This window comes from Lissotriton helveticus, chromosome 1_1, assembly GCF_964261635.1.
Source record: "Lissotriton helveticus chromosome 1_1, aLisHel1.1, whole genome shotgun sequence".
Lineage (NCBI taxonomy): Eukaryota > Metazoa > Chordata > Amphibia > Caudata > Salamandridae > Lissotriton > Lissotriton helveticus.
The window spans coordinates 480,986,750-481,005,059 of NC_136057.1; positions in this window are offsets into that span (position 1 = coordinate 480,986,750).

Sequence of the window (18,310 nt, forward strand, 5' to 3'; positions counted from 1 at the left end):
ATTAGGATGTATAGATGAGTATATGGGACAGAAAATGAGGTCCTTGAGAGAGTGTGAGGAGGTGAAACTAGAAGATATGTGAAACGAAAATGAGAGAAAGGAGTGTATGATATACAAACGTGGGAAGACTGGCAGGAAGAGTAGTGTGTGTGCTGAACATTAGGAAAGTGAGAAGGATAGAGAATGCATGATATCAGGGGATAACGAAAACTGGGTATGTAATTGAAAACTGATTGTCCAAGAATGGTAGTTAAGACTAAACACCCAGATTACAGATTTTGTCTCTTGGGAAATCCTGATGGCTCTTAGAAAGGTCGATTGACATTTGCCACTGAATTAGAAAGGAGCTAGAACAAAGGCATACATTTTGAATGCATCATCAATGGTTAGATTAATGTTCAGTCAATGATGAGAGGTTGATGAAGTTTCAACATCTTTATTTATCATAAAGAATTAGTATTGTTTTTGTTGTCTTTATTCAGATTAGTAGTTTTACAGAAATGTCAATGAAAAAAGGTTGATTAGTGACAGCTTAGATCAATATGAAGTGTTCCATAGGGAAATTGACACTAAACTAGCTAAGGAGCCTAATTTACCCTAAATCGAACCCATGAAGAGTTCTTTTTGGAAAAGAGCAAGATTTAGATTATGAAAATAACTACCTATAAAGGTTGCTCTAGAAACTCAGCTGAGTTCCTTACAGCCGCAGTAGCAACAGCACTAAAAGAGTGATCTCTGCAGCAGCTTTGATCAAAAAAAGGGCCTGTAAATAAAGGAAAAATAAAGTCACCGTTAGCATTAGCTGTTGGTAAGAAAAGTAAAAAAGTCACTCTTCAGTAGAAGAGTTGCACAGGCACGATAAAGAGATCTGGGCTACAGTCTTCTTCTCATTCGATTCTGCAAAAGTTCATTCTCATCATCACAGTTCTGGGTTGAATCCATCATCATTCTTTAGCTCACTTGGCCATCTCAGTTCAGACCCAGCTATACGCAAATCAGTCTTGACCCTGTTCCTTCTGGGATCAGTCGAGCCTGGACTGCCAAGCCAGGTCTTCCCTGGACCGGAAACAAGCATCCTGGGACCGGTTTCAGGGCATCACCCTTCATCAGCCAGGCTAGATTGAATCCAGTGGTGTAGTGAGCACGGGACCCACGTCTGGGCATACCCTTCCCACTTAGAGCGACATATGCAAAAGAAACAATTGATGGACGGAATGCTGGACAATGCAAACATTCTCCCCCAGTAACAAGGATCTGGGTATGATCCATCATTCATTCATCATCATTCCTCATTACTCTACTCTAACTAGCTAGGAACACTCATTAATATATCAATAATTGTTAGGCATTAACTCCCCTCTTCCAATGGAAACCCCTCATCCGATTCACACAGTAATCATTCTCTTTGAAACAGTGTAAAACATTGTTTCAAGACTTTGGGGCTGATTAGGATGGCGGGGAGACTGCCACCGACAGGCTGTCATTGCCAGTCTCCCCGCCATCCTAAGAAGCTTTTCAGTCCACCAGATCTTGATGGTGGGTGGTGTGCAGGGGGGCACCGTAGGTGCCCCCCACACCCTAAGAAAAGGGCCTGGGTTGAAGAGGGTCCCGCTCCGGGCCCCCAATGTCCCTCCCTGGCAGCCTTTCCATGGCTGTTAACCCGCCATGGAATGGCTGGGGGGGATGGACGTTGAAGGCCCGTAGCGGGCCCTCTTCATCCCGGGCCCTTTTCTTTGGGTGTTGGGGGCACCTATGGTGACAAGTGACAGGCACCGCATGGTGTCTGTCACGTAGTACTGGGATATGTTAAAGATCCCTTTTTTCCATTGCGGCGGGTGCTGCAGGCAGCAGCACAGGCCGCAATGGAAAACCTGTACAATGGGACCGCGCCCGCCACGGTGGTAGTATTGTAATTTGGCTTGTGGGACCCCGGACACTTCTCCTGAGAACTTTCTTACCTAAGCTAAAAGATGCGCTGTTTGCCCATTGCGACTAGAAAGCAAGTCGGACATGATGAGGTAAAACTAGGAATAATATTCTGTAAAGTATTCATAAAATATATCTAAATCATTATTTATTCAAGTAGTCACAACAGCTCATTGTATTAGGAAAATGACCTAACATGGCATGAGATAAATAAACATGGATTTGAAGTCAGCACATTCTTAAGCAAGTTGTTGCTGCAATGCAAAATGTTCGAGATAACGTTTATTAAGCTATGGACAAAAGTCAAAAGGAAAGGCTTTTAAAACCCAATTAAAGAGGCACATAGAAGTATGATAGCCTGGTACAAAAAAAAAATCTGTTATATTATTACGCATATGTTTAAGTACTACACACTTCTCTACATATTGTTAATCAAGGAATCATTCGCTAAATTAATAATACATTTGAATATGATTCTATTATGTGCACAATCGTCTGTGTGTAATTTTCCAGGTGAAAACATTTCTACAGCAGGTTAAACACATTCTAAAGTGCAATTCTAACATGGTCTGTTAGTCAAATAAAAAAAACTAAATAACTTCCCTCACCAATGTGTTGCTCCTGGGTTCTCCTCAAACATTGCTAAACAGACTTCAACAAGTCCAGAAGCAGCAACCAGACTTGTGCTGAATATTTCCAAAAGGCAATAAATGTGGAATGGCTTAAAAAGCCTTCAATGCCTTTCCGTCGAGCAAATAATAGAATTCAAACCCTTGACATTAACTTTTCGGATCAACCAACTGAAAGGCTCTATGTACATCTGTGACGAAGTCAAAGTTACCTTCCTCGCAGAGCCTTACCTTCAGCCAATCACAACCCACTCTGCATTCCCAAGATTAAAAAGTCCAGAGTAGGTGGACACTCTTTTTCTTTCTTGGCCCCAAAACTCTGGAACCTCTTACCGGATCAAATTAGAGGGGCAACCTCAGAGAATTAATTCAAGAGCCTCCTAAAGACTCACCTCTTTAGAAAGGCCTAATGATGGTTAGTCCCTCCTACGTCTGCTCTTCTGCTGCATCTTACTTTTAACCTAGCGCTGGGATGCTCCTCCTTGGAGCAGCTGCTTTTCACTTTACAAATCTACTTCATTCATTACTTCAATGGTGGGATAAAAACAAAAGAGCAGCACAGAGACGTTTTTTTGTTTTGGCATTTTTTTTAAACATGCCACAGTGTGCACATGTTGATCACTCCATCCCCTTTCACCCCATGTGTAGGGAAGGTTCCTGTATTGGTATAACAATGGCCCAGCCTTTGACAAATTTCCTTGTGAATGGCAGGAGTTCTATCTAGAAGGGGTGACAGCCGCATGACAGCAGGATATGACAACAGGAGAACAGGAGTTACAGAACTTCACTGAGTGACAGCAGTACGACTTTCAAGATGATAACATGAAACATCATCTGAGGGAGAATGGTGCAAGAACTTTCATATTCACTCATTCATGCACCTTCATATTTCTCTACGTAACTTAAGAAGTCACACAGAGATCTGTCTGTAACCTACATGTCACTCATGCCTTAACTGTGCATGCTCTGTGAGGGATGAAAGGTTGTACTGGTCTTCTTTGCTGGATTTGGTCTGTGGAATGGAAGATTGCATTATCTGCTTTTTGTAAGAGAGGTAAGCTTGCTATGCTACTGCCATGCTGTATTTGTTCTGTGAAGAAACAAAGCTTGTACTGCTCCTACCTGATTTGTAGATGTCTTTTGATGAGAAAAGCGTGTGCTGCTCTAGCCGAAACTGTCTTCTGATGGATTAAAGCTTACACTGTTTCTGCCCAAAATGTGCATGTTCTATTACAAAGGGATATTTTCACTGCTGTAGCCCATCTTCTGAACAAAAACAGTGGATATACTGAATGCACTTGCAAAACAAACCCTATGAATCAAGGAATGTTTCACAATATTTGAAGAGATACCAAGACCTGTAGTCCTGAGGAAAGTTCCTGATACTTTGAGGGTGACATTCAAGTGGCAACTTAGCAACGGAAAAGAGAAATAGAATCTTTTGCTTAATCCTCCTGTTTTGAATCTTATAGTTGGGAGCCACCACTCAATTTTTTTAACTCACTCACATGCAATTTTAACAGAGGTCTGAGTTTAGCAAGTGGAGAACATACCATTTCGAATTAAGGGACATAACCTCACCCAAACTATAGAAACCATAACTAGAAAACTGCACATCCAGTGAATTGTAGTTCTGTTGGATGCTTTCCAGTTCTTGTTGAGGGACCCATTGTTGGAGCATACCTCACTAGGTTGGTGAAAGTTCATCATCCTATGTGGGTACATGAATGTATTGGTGAATCAATTGGAGATTAGGCTGTTCTTCCAGAATTGTTGTTCTACTTGTTTGTTATGATTGTCAACAGAGAGCTTACAACAGTCCATTAACCCCTCTCACTACTTCTTTAGTGTATTTGGTTCCTAAATTGTACCTGTTCTGTATGTGTGAGAAAACTGTGTGATGTACCTCCTGCTTATGTGATCGGTCTTTTAATTAGTCTGTGTTTCAGGGAAGGTTATGCTGCTGCCCATTGTTGGAAAGTGGATTATTAGTAGTGGTAAATATAAATCTACCACTGGCAATAAGGTCACTGACACAGGCTAGGGCTCAGTATAGGTCTCAATAAGTTATTCCTATTCTCAACCCTGAGTAGCTTGGCTGCAAGCAGGCAGGTTTAAATTAGGAGACAAGTATGTAAAGATTTTAAAAACACCAACTAAAAAGTAAATACACACAATATCAAATCCTATCAGTGGGAAATTGCAAGAAACAATGTATAAAGTGCTTCCTCCTAATATTACAAAATCAGTTGCTATCACATTCAGATCATATTCACTATATCATGTCATGTATTTATGTTGAAAGTTCTTCTTTTATTATTCTTTAAGGAAATAAATGTATCAGCCTTGCCAATGGGTTTCATCCATAAGGACTTCATCAGGGTTTGGTTTGTACAGACAAATGTGTGGATTCCAGAATTATTATTAAATTCACTCTAAGTGGCCACACAAATAAATCTTTTCTTAGTGAATCTCCAATTGCATTAATATTATTACATGGACATCACCATCCATGAACCAATGTCACACCAATAAACAAGTTCAGAAATGTTAAGTCCTTTATGTAGGATTTGTATAAAGGAACGCCAAATAATATCTAACCCAGCGAGCGAGATCCTGCAATACAGTCAAAGTACGTACCCACCTTTGAGGGATCAAAAAACCTACCTTTCTTTTGTTGATACCCCCTCCATTTCTTCTGGTCACCCACCTGGTGCTGAGTTGAAACCCCGGGTTCTCACCCACTCATCAGCTGCCTTGATTAGGTCCCTAGGACTAGACAGTTTTGAGTCCACTAGTTACTGTTGTAACTTCTCTTCAGCACAATGAGTCAAAATGTGTTCTCTCAACAACAAATTACATAATCCCTACTTTGTCACCAACAATCCAGCCTTCTAGTGCCTTCAGTGAGGAGTCTAAAACATCTATCCATACTTTGTACTAACTTTCTGGGTGTTTCTGAACTTCACCCTGTATTGGTCTGGGGGTTAAACTAAATTTCTCAACTACACATTGCCTCATTTGAGAGTAGGACTTCTCCTCATTCCCCTGCAGGGTCAGGAGCCTATCCTTTCCAGCTATTGGAGTCAGTTCTCACAAGAGTGAACCCCAATGCTTGGGCAGGTCCCCCACATCTCAAGGGTCCTTTTAAATCCAGTCAATCATTTTTAAGTATCACCCTCCCCTCTGCGTTCCCTTGGGAAGTTTGTGGTCAAACCCACCACCCCTAGACATATGACTCTCGTCTTCATTTGTACTGCCACCATTTCTTTTTGAGGCCTCCTCCCTCTCACATTTCCTCTTAGCTAATTCAAGTTTCCTCTGCTCCACAGCTATCAAAGCTAGTTGGGCCTCAAGCTGCCACTCTGCAAGGGACAGCAGTGGTTCCTGTGCATGGGGCTGCCCCCCTCTCACCATCTGGAATTATGTGCTCACTACTAGAAGTGATGGAGGAGCATCATCTTCACCCTCCTCCTGAGCGAAGTTGGGGGATCACCCTCCATGCCCCCTTCGAATCTCTTCAGCTACCCCAGCCCTGGCCTGTGGGGACTTAAGCAACCCTGCGTTCCTAATCTTGTTGGAGGCACGCAGCCCCCTAAGCCTACACTACACCCTAAGCTCATCCATCTTGAGTTTAGACAGTTTAGCTAGGTCTTGTTCCAAGGTATCCCTAGTTTTGGGTCACAACAACTTGCAATCTGGCTTTAAACTATTTTGGAAAATTAAACCAATGGATTAAAAACAGTTTAGACCAAATTTCAAAAATCAAACACCAACGTTTTGTTCTAAAAGGTTTTTTAAAATCTTAATTCACTATACTGAAAGATGTACTTTTAAAAACAGAAGTCCTCATCCCACAGCTGACACCAAATGTTGGAAAGTGGGTTATTAAGTGGTAAACATGTGTCTACCACTGACAATAAGGCCACTAACACTGTCTATGGCTCACTACAAGTCTCAATAAATTATTTCAATGCTCAACCCTGGGCAGCTTGGATGCAAGCAGGCAGGCCTAATTTGAGAGACAGCATGTAAAGCATTTAAAAACACCAATTCAGTAAATAATTATGACACCACACACAATAAAAATCCAACACCAATTTACATAAATATGAAATATCTTTATCTTTAAAATGACACCAAAACAACAAAAATTGAAGATAGGGAACCAGAGATATGAATTTTTAAATAATAAACCGATTCTAGCCCTTAGTCACCTAATGGAGTTTTTTCCAAAGTTGCTCAAAACTTCTCCAAACTTCTGGAACGTCTTCCTAAAGTTCCTCTCGAGGGCCCAAAACACAATCCAAGGGTCTGGTACATCCAAAGGGCTGTCGTTTCAGATAATGCAGCAGGCTCAGTCAGTCAGAACACAGGGCCTGATTGGGCAAATTAAGTTTCCAGCTTGTTGTCCCCTCGTTATTCCTCCGGAAGCAAGGCACATCCAAAGGTCTGTAGTTCCAGATAATGCAGCAGGTGCAGTCAGTCAGAATGTAGGGCCTGATGGTGTAAATCAAGTTTCCAGTGTGGCAATCCTTCTTCTCTTAGTTTCAAGCAGCTGATCTGAGAGTCTCTGCCCATCTCAGATACATATTCAGTGTTTTCTGGGGTCATACAGGAGGGTACTCCTATCCAATAAAGTTCATGACAACACCCCAGAGCATGGCAACTTCCTCAAAAAAGGTGGCACAATGGTCTCCCAGAAAGCACTATTCCTCTGAAATTCAATATGTATGAAGTTTTAGTAGAGGAGCAAGAACTAGCTAAACCAACATCCATTATGGCTCATTTCCATAGCTCTCGTCCCCCTGACATCTGCAGATTCATTCCTTGAGCCTGCCATCTGGCTGGGTTCAGAGGGGATGAAGGTAGATGGACCTGGCATTTTCTGCCTGTCCCATTCTACCTTTGGAGCTCTTGTTTTGCAACCCCTCCCCCGCTCTAGCATTCCTGTGTAGCAGAGCCCTGTCCTTCCAGTTACCCTCTTTATCCAGGTGCCACTTATCACTTCATCAAAGCAGCCTGGCTAATTTTCTTAACTCTGACCAAACAGGGGAGACCACGGGAAGGCTGGATTTTGGCTTACAGACAAGAAAGTAACTTCTTTTCTGAAAATTTCAGGATGAATTCACCGATAGCATATCGTTGGATTTATCAATACAATTCTCCTAAATCCTTGAATTATATTTTTTGGTAATCCCTAGCATTAGTTATGAGTTCATAAACTATTGCAATGTTAACCTATGTGGTTGGGAATCCACATGGGGAAAATGAAATGTCCGATTCCATCAGCACCAGGACCTATACAACATAATTTATAAGGACCCTGCTTATAGCTACATGACCCCCCACCCCTGGGACACCTAGGGGAGACTTTAGGGGTTCTGAATATGCAAAAATAATGTAGATCCTCACTCCACAGTGCTCCTAGACAAAAGTCAATTTTGGGAAGCACTTTACTACAATGGGGTAAGTGAAATCTAATGCAATTTCTCTATCCAGAGGGTATCTAAAACATCTTTTTTAAGAACCGTCCTTATAAGCCCCAGTCCCCTCACCCCTTGGACAGCGAGAGGAACCTGAGGATACCTAATATGCCACAATATTAAAGTTTTATCAATTTTGAAAGTGCCCCTACCACACAAGTTGAGTGTGGTCACAATTTACATTTAAAAGTAGTGCTGCAACAAAGGGCTGCTTTTAAAAGGACCTCAGGCTCTCAGCAGTGCACACATGCAAGTGCACAAAGAGCTGCTGGCCTCTAAACTGCCATGCCGTAATAAATACTTGGGACTTAAAAGTAGTTTTAATCCCCCTCCCCTATTATGTACTAGGGACTTATAGGTTGGTCTTGCCAATCATAGGGGTACCCTAACACATAGTGGACCCTAATGTGTGTGTGTTTTTCACTGTGGTTTCACCATAGCACTGGCCCTTTGCAACACTCATGCTGCACCTTTGTTGTGATGTGAAGGTCGGTATTAAACTTTCCACTACACAAAACACAAAACACTTCACATTACCAATACATGTTTTAATGCATGATGTTAATGAAACAATGAACCTTACAAAGTATGTGAGAGGAGCTTTCTTTTGGTTTTATGTGTGAAATGGGCAGGTTTTTTAAACATACTAGATGACTTTGAAAAAGTTTAAAACTTAGCTGATAAGTGGCTCAATGTTATGAATATCAGTTTAGGCTAATTTTGGCATTCTAGCCAACAGCATTTTACAAGCAGGAGTTTTTAGCCTATAATGTCAGCATTCAAACAAAGAAAAAGCCACACAATTCAACATGCTGTTGGCTGGAAATCGAAGAATGGTGGATGGTAATGTATGCAGGTCAACTGCTTATAATCCCATTGACAATTCTTGGTCAGCGCCACTGGAATTATGCAGCAATGGAGGATACAAAGCTTGGGAATAGGAATTATGAGGCATAATGTGGCACAATCTGCACCAGTATTATTTCATTCTTTTTACATCATAGCAACTGTTTAACACATGAATAAATTGGTTAAACATGGTTAAGGGATTGGTTAAACTTTCTAAAGGATTTGCTACTGCTCAGAGTTATGTGTAATGTTTTTGTTTAATAACTTTTGATCCATTGGAGGTAGAAACAACATTTGGTGCAATCTTAACATTATGCAACAGATTGTGCATTAGGTGGTAAATAAGGAAAATACATGATCATACTGCTGCAGCTACAGAAATGCTCAATGCCAGTTGCCCTGATTACATTTGATAGTGCCAATGGTAAGACTTTTAAAATGCAAAATAAAATTGAGTTTCTGATGTTCTGCAGAGATAGCCTTTCAAATGCAGATGGCCATCTCTCTGTTAGTGGGCTCACACTAACAATCTATGGATAAACACATGAACATGCTAAAAAGATATTCACCAGAACAATACAAGCAGCAGCAGGCAAAGTGTCTGAATAGAAACTGAGAAAAGGAAAACTATGTTCTGTCACCTCTCCTACTGAGCTCATCCCCGGCCAGGAGATTATTGTAATTTAGGTGGAGCCCATGAATTTTCCGCTGCCCTGTCTGTGCTGCATCCAGTCTCGTATTGGAAAACCGACTCTTAGCTCAACCTGGACCTCCTGCGCTACTACAAGTGTCACTGACTACCCCTTTATTTATAGCAAACATACATTTTTAAGTTAAAAAAGTGTTTTTCTCAGCTTTACCGTTATCGCATTAGGGTACATTACTGTACTAAGTGGCCTTTATTAGAATTAGTGAACCCCATGAATTCTGCCATGACAGTTTTAATAATGAGTCGAGAAGCATGTCAGTTGTCTTGTGCATCCAATAGAAGTTTTTTGTTATAAATGAAGCAAGATTAAATGGCCTTAAGTATCTCTCGATAGAGACGGAATATATAAAAACCCTTTGGTACATCAGGCCCATTAAAGCATATACTATAGAGAAATTTGACCAGAGCACACCCTGAACTGCCTTATTTCAGGGTGCACACAAATGTGATGATCATGGAAAATGTGGTACATGAAGAAAAGTATTTGCCTTTGGTCACACAATTTGGTCAAGCTGAGATGCAGGGATTGAAACCAGGTTTCCCGATTACACATTTTGCAGGTCAGCCCCTGGATGGGTATTATTTTCTTTATCCATTCTACTCTGATGGCAATTTTATTAGTGATCCAAAAGACAAATCACATGTCTTGTGTCTCCAATACAAGCCTTCATTATTATAGAGGGAACAATATTATCCTCTATTAAAAATATCCAAGAGAGATTTTCATACAGTGTACACCCCGAGCTTTCATTTCAAGGTGATTTCAATAGTGATTATCACAGAAAAGAAGTCACATTGATGACAATAATTTTCCAGTTTGTACAGTTTGGTCAAGCTGGAAAGCCAGGGTTGAAACCAGTTTCTCTGCCCACAGAACCTGATGGAACACCTCCATTTCAAGATCTAGACCAACCCGTTCTTCACCCTCCGAGGCACCCTCATCTACAGACCTCCCAGACCCTACGCTCCCTTCTCCGACTCCATCATCGACATCATCATGCTGCATGCCATCACTTCCACCGACTTCATACTACTAGGAGACCTCAACTTCCACCTCATCAACCGCTTGGACCCCAACTCTCCTGGACAACCTCCACACCATTGGACTCAAGCAGATCGTACCCGAACCAACGCACGCAGCTGGGCACATCCTCGATTTTATTTTCACAGCAGGGAACTCCGTCACCTTTGGCCACACCTCCGACCTCCCATGGACGGACCACCGCTGTGTTCACTTCACCTTCAAATCCACATCCCCCACATGCTCCAACGCAGGAACTGGAAGAAGTTCTCCGAAGACCAGCTTGCCGCTGCCCTCAGCAGCTCCGCTCCCACCACCACAGATGATGACCCCACCACCGCCTCCCATACTCTACACAACTGGATCAGCCCCACGCCAAGAAAGCCAGCTGGTTTTCCACCGAACTCCGAGACTCCAGACGCACCTGCAGACGACTAAAAAAACTGTGGAGGAACTCCAAAGCCATGGGCAACCTCAACAACTGTAAAACTGCCACAGTGGCGCACCACAAGCTCATCAGACTCTCCAGGATGGAAGCACTATAGGACAGAATCTCCACCAACACTCACAACAGCAAGAAACTCTTCAGCATCATCAAAGAGTTCGCCCAACCCAACAGCGAGTCCACAGACATCACTTCCTCCCAGGACCTCTGCAACAGACTCAGCGCTTTCTTCCATCACAAAATCAAGACCATCTATGACAACTTTGGCGTCAACAACCCCCACAAGGAACCCCCTCGCACCGCTCTTAGCAGCACGCATCCAACACTTAACAGCTGGTCTGCCCTCAGCATCGAAGACACTCTGAGGATAATGAAGGCCACCCACTCCGGGTAACCACGACTTGCGCTGGAGGGCGCTACAGGATTAAGAATAGTATATTTACTATTCCAACACCTTCCCTAGTGTCCACGGGGACTGGTGTTAGAATAGTAAATTATACTATTCTCGATCCGCGCCCCCAACGCAAGTCGTTGTCACGACTTGCGTTGTAAAAGACGTGTTGTAACAGCACGCGTTGTGACGGTACGCGTCGTACCGTCATACATCCGTGACACCAACATGCTAGTTCTGGGCCTATTTGTTGCCCATGTCAAATTAGTAATTAATCCCAGTGAGTTCACAGTTTTCTAAATTATTAATCTCTTTCACAGCTGTGTTCGACTTGACATCTTTGTTGTCAGTCAGAGAGCCTAATGGATGAATGAAGGAGCCCTCTCGCTCAGCAGTTTTTCATGCCCATGGCTGAGACACGTAGCTATGAAACTGGTGTTTCTACTGATGCCCTGATCTGTTAATAAATTAGGACCATGCATCCCTGGGTTATACTAACTTCAAGCAAGTCAAAAATTGAAGATTTTGAACTTTTGTTTGGATGAAATGTTGGATGACTGAGATGGCTGGTGAGACACCAGAATTTCAATTAGTGTATAAAATGGTCTTTGCTCTACCTTTAGAGCAGATAGGTGATGCAGTGTTTTGTATTCAGAGTCTGACACCTTCACACAATTTTCATTATGTAGTAAGAAATAGCTCATATTTTGTATGCCAATCTGCAATAACAGAATACGTACTAGCTGTAAACCGACTTCGAGTAGGTTGAGCCATTACTCTGGCCTGTTACTAATACAAATGCACGTTTTGTTATATGTATTTCTTAAAGCTGGTGATTTAGTCTGCGACTTTGCGAAAGTGTTCCTTCCAAATATTCCGTCTTCTGTAATCGTGAAAGAATGTTATTTCTCGGTTCTTTTGAAAGTAAAGCATATCCTAGGGCTCCCTCGCATTACTGTTGGGTTTGCACTAAAAGGCATCACAGCCATGCAAAGAGCACGCTGCACGTCTCCTAAGAGCGACAGAAATGAACGACAAATGTGCTGCTCGCATTTTTTAAGGCATGTGAAGCCTCTATAATTGGCATTTACATTTTGGATAAAATCCAGGCTGAAGTCATAGTTAAAAAGCGAAATTTGCAGAACATGTGTGGAAACACAGACAAAGCCAGTTATATATCTATTTGGCAACAAACTACCTTTACTTCGAGGCTGGCTTTTGACAAAGATCAATTGGCATTTCGGGATGACTAGCTCACCATTTTTCATAACAGAGCAGTAACATGCAGAAAGAAACATGTTAAAAGAACTGCAAATCACAAGAGAGAATTATGTGCTGCTTTGAAGGCCAACGGTAAAAAGCAAAGTTATGTCAGCCCTTATAGCACCGCATGGATCTCAAGTTTTTTATTTTTCACACAAACATTGTTTGGGTAAGGGGAAGCAATGGCATTTCTTTAGAGCACAGAAGAAACTTCCAGTGACCCCAATGCAGTAGGTCCCACTTACTATGAAAAGCAGCATTGGCAAAAATTATCATTCTCTCAACTTACGCTATGGTGTTGAAGCTATGACAACGCACAACAGGTTAAGGAGCATAGGGCCGGATTTAGAGTTGTATTGTAATAGATGGTCCTCCTATTTCTGGAGTGAATACAAAATTGACAAGAAAATCCATTGGTTAAATTTCCTCCTTGGTACGAGCCCAAAAGCAGTGGACAATCCACTGGTTGAATCTTCTCTACATTTAGCACTTCCTTCAGAAATCATATGATAATCATATGATTCTCCATCAACCCTTAACTCTAAATCACACCGCTAATAGCACTGGAATTTTTGTTTTAGAAGCCCCTTCTTGTTCTTTAGACCTGTTCCTGCTAGAAACAATTAATGTTAAACAACCCTTGTGATGTAGATGTCAAACACTCCTAAATCTCTCTACTCCCATATTTAACTTACCAGATAATTTCTGTTGGGCCTTGCCTTTCTGCAGGGTGATCATCAGACTTTTTTCCTTCCTCCTCCATTGTTGCTGAGTTCTTTTTTTTCTTTTTGTCCTTAAGACTGCATTTTACCACTGGTAACCAGTGTTAAAGTGCTTGTGATTTCTCCTCTAAGCATGGTAAAATCGGCGTATACCCAATTGGCACATTTAAATTCCTTGTAAGTCCCTAGTAAAGTGGTACTTCTTTTACCTGGAGCCTGTAAATTAAATGTTACTAGTGGGCATTGAACATTTATTGTGCCAGTCATTAAGTAGTCCTTTAAACATGTCTCAGGCCTGTCAAAGCAGCCTGTGTGTCCAGTTTTCAAACTGCCATTTCGACTTGGCAAAAAACATCTTTTGATATGCCAAAACATTGCTTTTTAACACATATAAGTAGTCCCTAGAGTGGACCGTAAACAGCCCAGAGGGCAGGGTTCAGTGTATTTACAGTGAAACAAAGGGGGAATAGGTGGTGTCAGGATGGGCAACTCTGAGTTAATGAGGGGGAGAGGCTGTCATCTACCACACTTGCAGATCACAAGTCTTTGCCTGAGCATTCTCACTAAGGGTTTGACACTGGTCTCTTGTGACCCCCACAGTAGCTAGGACCAGATCAGGGAAGAAGGAGATGCCTGACACATCACAGGGGCATCTAGAAGCTTTCTCTACTTCAAAGTTGGCTACAAGCATACACATTGGACCTTCAGTACACTTCTGGACCTGTGGAAGACTTCCAGGAAGAAGAACTGCTGTGCTGCTAAAAGGACTACCTCTATGTTGGGCTGCTTTCTGAAAGGACTGCTGCCCTGCTGTGCTGACCTGCTGCTCTCTTGCCTAGGTGAGAAGGAATGGAACCTATTACCTGTATGGAGGATCACCAGAGTGACTCCAGAGGCTAGTCTTTTGTAACCAGCACCTGGACTCTGTAACTGTGAGTCCTACCCAACCACCTCAGTCCTGGACACTTGGAAGTGGGCCTGAAGGTGCTCTGCCAGCCCACCTGCATCTCCTCTGCTGTGCAGCCCAAACCCTAGTAGAACAAAAGCACCGCCTCTGTAGCGTGGACTTTCCCAGCTACAGGAGTTTGCATCGCACTTGCCACCTGCAGCCTCATTGGTACAGCCGCTGTGAGACACATCCCCAATGCAGGCCTTCACATCGCAAGCCCTTCGTCTATGGCAGCCTTAATGACAATGCAGGGCTCGACATTGCAAGACCCCGCAGCTACTTCTGAACAAGCCAGTGAGCAATGCATCCACAACACAGGATTTCTCATCGAAACCACCCTCGTCCGTAGCCTTCTCAACAGTGACATAAGACCAAAATCGACGCTGTATGATGCATCTTCGACCCAGACCTTGCATCACCTCGGCTGCAAAGTGCATCTTCAACCTGGGATGTCACAGCTCTCCGCAACCTGAATTCAAGGTCCTCTTGTTCAGTGGGCCTTACTGGGTACCTGTAGCCGGCCAGTTCTTCATCATGGTTGGCTTCAACTTGTGACTTTGTCCTAGTTTAGTGTGACCAGTTAACCACAATTGGCGCTTTGGGCTTTTTTGCACTATTTCACTGAAATCTTTAAAATTGCATGTCTCCAATTTTACTAGTTGGATTTTTGATGTTCTGGTCATGTTGTATTTATTGAAGATTACTCTATTTTTCTAATCTGGTGTGGGATATTCCTTTTGTTGTGTTTTCATTTTATTTCTGTTCAAAGTGTTGCTCTAAATTAAGCCTTACTGCTCTGAGCCAAGCTACTATAGGGTTGAGCACAGGTTATTTTGAAGTTTGCTTGTGACTTCACTCTAAAAAAGATTGTGGCTCCTGCCTGAGTTGGGGTTCACCCCTCTCAACCAGTAACCCAATTTCATACAATTTCCCTTTGACAAGATTGTGAATTTATCTGGTGGCATTCAACTTCTATTGACATTTAGAAGAAGCAGCTTGTAAAACTGGCCTCATGTAAAATATATCTTTTTAACCATTGTCTGGAGTGAAAAGTCAATCATTTTTCTGTTTTTCTGTATTGAATAAGGGTTTATTAAATGATATAATGGATTTACTTCTGAAAATAGTATTTTATGATGATGGTAACTATTGAAGACTTGCTTTTCAAGTGTGGATACTCACACCATTATAAAAGTTTGGCATACCTTTCTTAATGAGCCCAGCACTACTCTGACCGATTCATGGAAAATCGGTTCCATGCACTTCCTGATAGTGTTTTTTTAGTCTCATGTGCTGTCTGGCGCGTGCTCTCAAATTGTACTTCTGTAACCATGCCACAGCATTGATTCATAATTTTTTTTTGCTTGTGACTCAAATTGTATACATTGTTTAAGAAAGAGCAATTGCGACCCACAAAATTATCAATACAAAGTGGACAACATTTTCTATCTATTTGTTATCAATCAGCGAATGCATTTTAAGAGGTTAAGGAAGGACTCGTATAGCTTTCAAACTAATTAGAGAAATATTGTTTATTTATTACTTTCAAGGTCTTCACTTGTGTGAAGCATGGATCTATCTCCGGTGCACTGATGTTGCTTTCATCAGGAAGAGGAGGAGCCAATGGGCAAAGGCTACAACACGCCAGCTACACCGCTCCGCTCTTCATCTCTCGCCTTTGGCTGATCGGCCCTTCATCAGGCCCCTCATTTATCGGTATCTGGGGGCTCACTGGCTCATTGGCTAACAGCTCATTGGGTCCCCTATGCTGCCCCATGTAGCATTGTGGCGCAGTGGAAGTGAACTCCTGATATATTCCGGCATTGTCATTATGAAGAGGCAGTGACGGAGCAGGGAGTGGAGAAGCTCCTACTCCTCAGCAGTAACTGAAGCAATCAACTGAAAGGGAAAACCGTGAAGAAAAAGGAGTGAGAAGCATGGGCGTCCGCAGAAATGTTTCCGGGGTGGGGGGGGCAAACCTGGCAAATTAAGGGGCGGGCTAATGTTAATCAATAGGGGTGGGGCTAAAATGGCAGACAACCAGGATCAGGTAATGCTCAGGCCAAGCTGAGAATAAAAAGTGGTGAATTCTGCATTTGAAACTGGACAACAATTAGAGCACACATGAACCCTAAAATTACCCCCTGACCCCTTAAAACTCATACATTCCCTGACCCCTAAAATTGTCCCCCTGGCACCCCAAAACCCATACTCGCCCTGAACCCTGTAATATCCCCCCTTGCACTCCAAAAACCATACCCACCCAGAACCCTAAAATTACCCCCTGGCACCCGAAAACCCATACCCACCCTGAATCCTAAAGTTACCCCTGGCACCCGAAAACTCATACCCGCCCTGAACACTAAAATTACCCCCCTGACACTTTAAATCCCATACCCGCCCTGAACCCTAAAATTACCCCCGAGCACCCCAAAACTCCTTACCACTCTGAACCCTAAAATTACCCCCTGCCACTCCAAAACCCACACCCACCCTGAATCCTAAAGTTACCCCTGGCACCCCAAAACCCATACCCACCATGAACCCTAAAATTACCTCCTAGCACCCCAAAACCCATACCCACCCTGAACCAGAAAATTACCCCTGCCCCCCCCCAAACTCATACCTGCCCTGAAACCTAAAATTACCCCTGGCAACCCAAAACCCATACCAGCCCTGAACCCTAAAATTACCCTGGCACCCCAAAACCCATACCACCCTGAACCCTAAAATTACCCCTGGCACCCCAAAACCCAAACCCACCCTGAACTCTAAAATTACCCCCTGGCACCCCAAAACCCATACCCACCATGAACCCTAAAATTACTCTGGCACCCCAAAACCCATACCCGCCCTGAACCTTAAAATTGCCCTGGCACCCCAAAACCCAAACCCACCCTGAACCCTAAAATTACCCCCTGGCACCCCAAAACCCATACCCACTCTGAAGCCTAAAATTACCCCCTGTCACCCCAAAACCCATATCCACCTGAACTCTAAAATAACCCCCTGGCACCCTAAAACCATTTGCCGTCCTGAACTCTGAACTTACCCCCCTGGTACCCCAAAACCCATACCCACCCTGAACCACAAAATTACCCATGGCACCTCCAAACCCATACCCACCCTGAACCGAGGCGAGTTTGTGACACTATGTGCTTGTGCGAGGACACAGTACTTACCAAACATACTTACATCACAATCTGAATTTGGGGCATTTTTCTCTCATTCCTTGGAGTCTCAGTCGCTGCAGCACGGGTGTTAGGAGTGGTGTATGATAGAAGGGATAGAACTTGGAGGGCACAGCAGAGTGTTTAAAGTCAGGCGAGCAAAGCCCATTGCGCTCAAAGAGCTTCAGCCCCTGCCCCTCTTCCCCCCACCTTCCCCTCCCCACCCCTGTTGTTTGTGTCAACCCGGCTAAGACAGCTTCCCCGGCACACACAGCGGCACCCTAGTATTTCACACAGGTCTTTAAAAGACCAGTCACTTGTAATTGAGGCTTTTGTTGTGTTTTCACCACTTCTTAGAGCCCCTGCAGCTCCACTCTGCAAATGGTTGGATGAATTAGACCCCCCACCTCCGAAATTTGACTCTTCTAGTTGCGCCTCTGTTTAAAGTAGAGGTATTTTTTATTTTATTTTAAAATTTTTATATAGCGCTAGCTAGACCCGTAGGTATCAGAGCGCTTTACATACATCCTGTGAAAGAACAGACGGAAGTTGCAAAATAGGCCCCGACACCCTAAAAAGCATCCAGTGTGTACGGACCGTGGCCTACTAGGACACCTTGCTTATCACTTTATCACTCGGGGTAATGTTTTCCGGTACAGTAAGTGAAAAGCAGAAAGCTTGCTTGTTTATACCAATGCACATCTATGTGTCCTCAGAGCAGGGCAGTGCCTTCTCTACCCTCATGCTCCT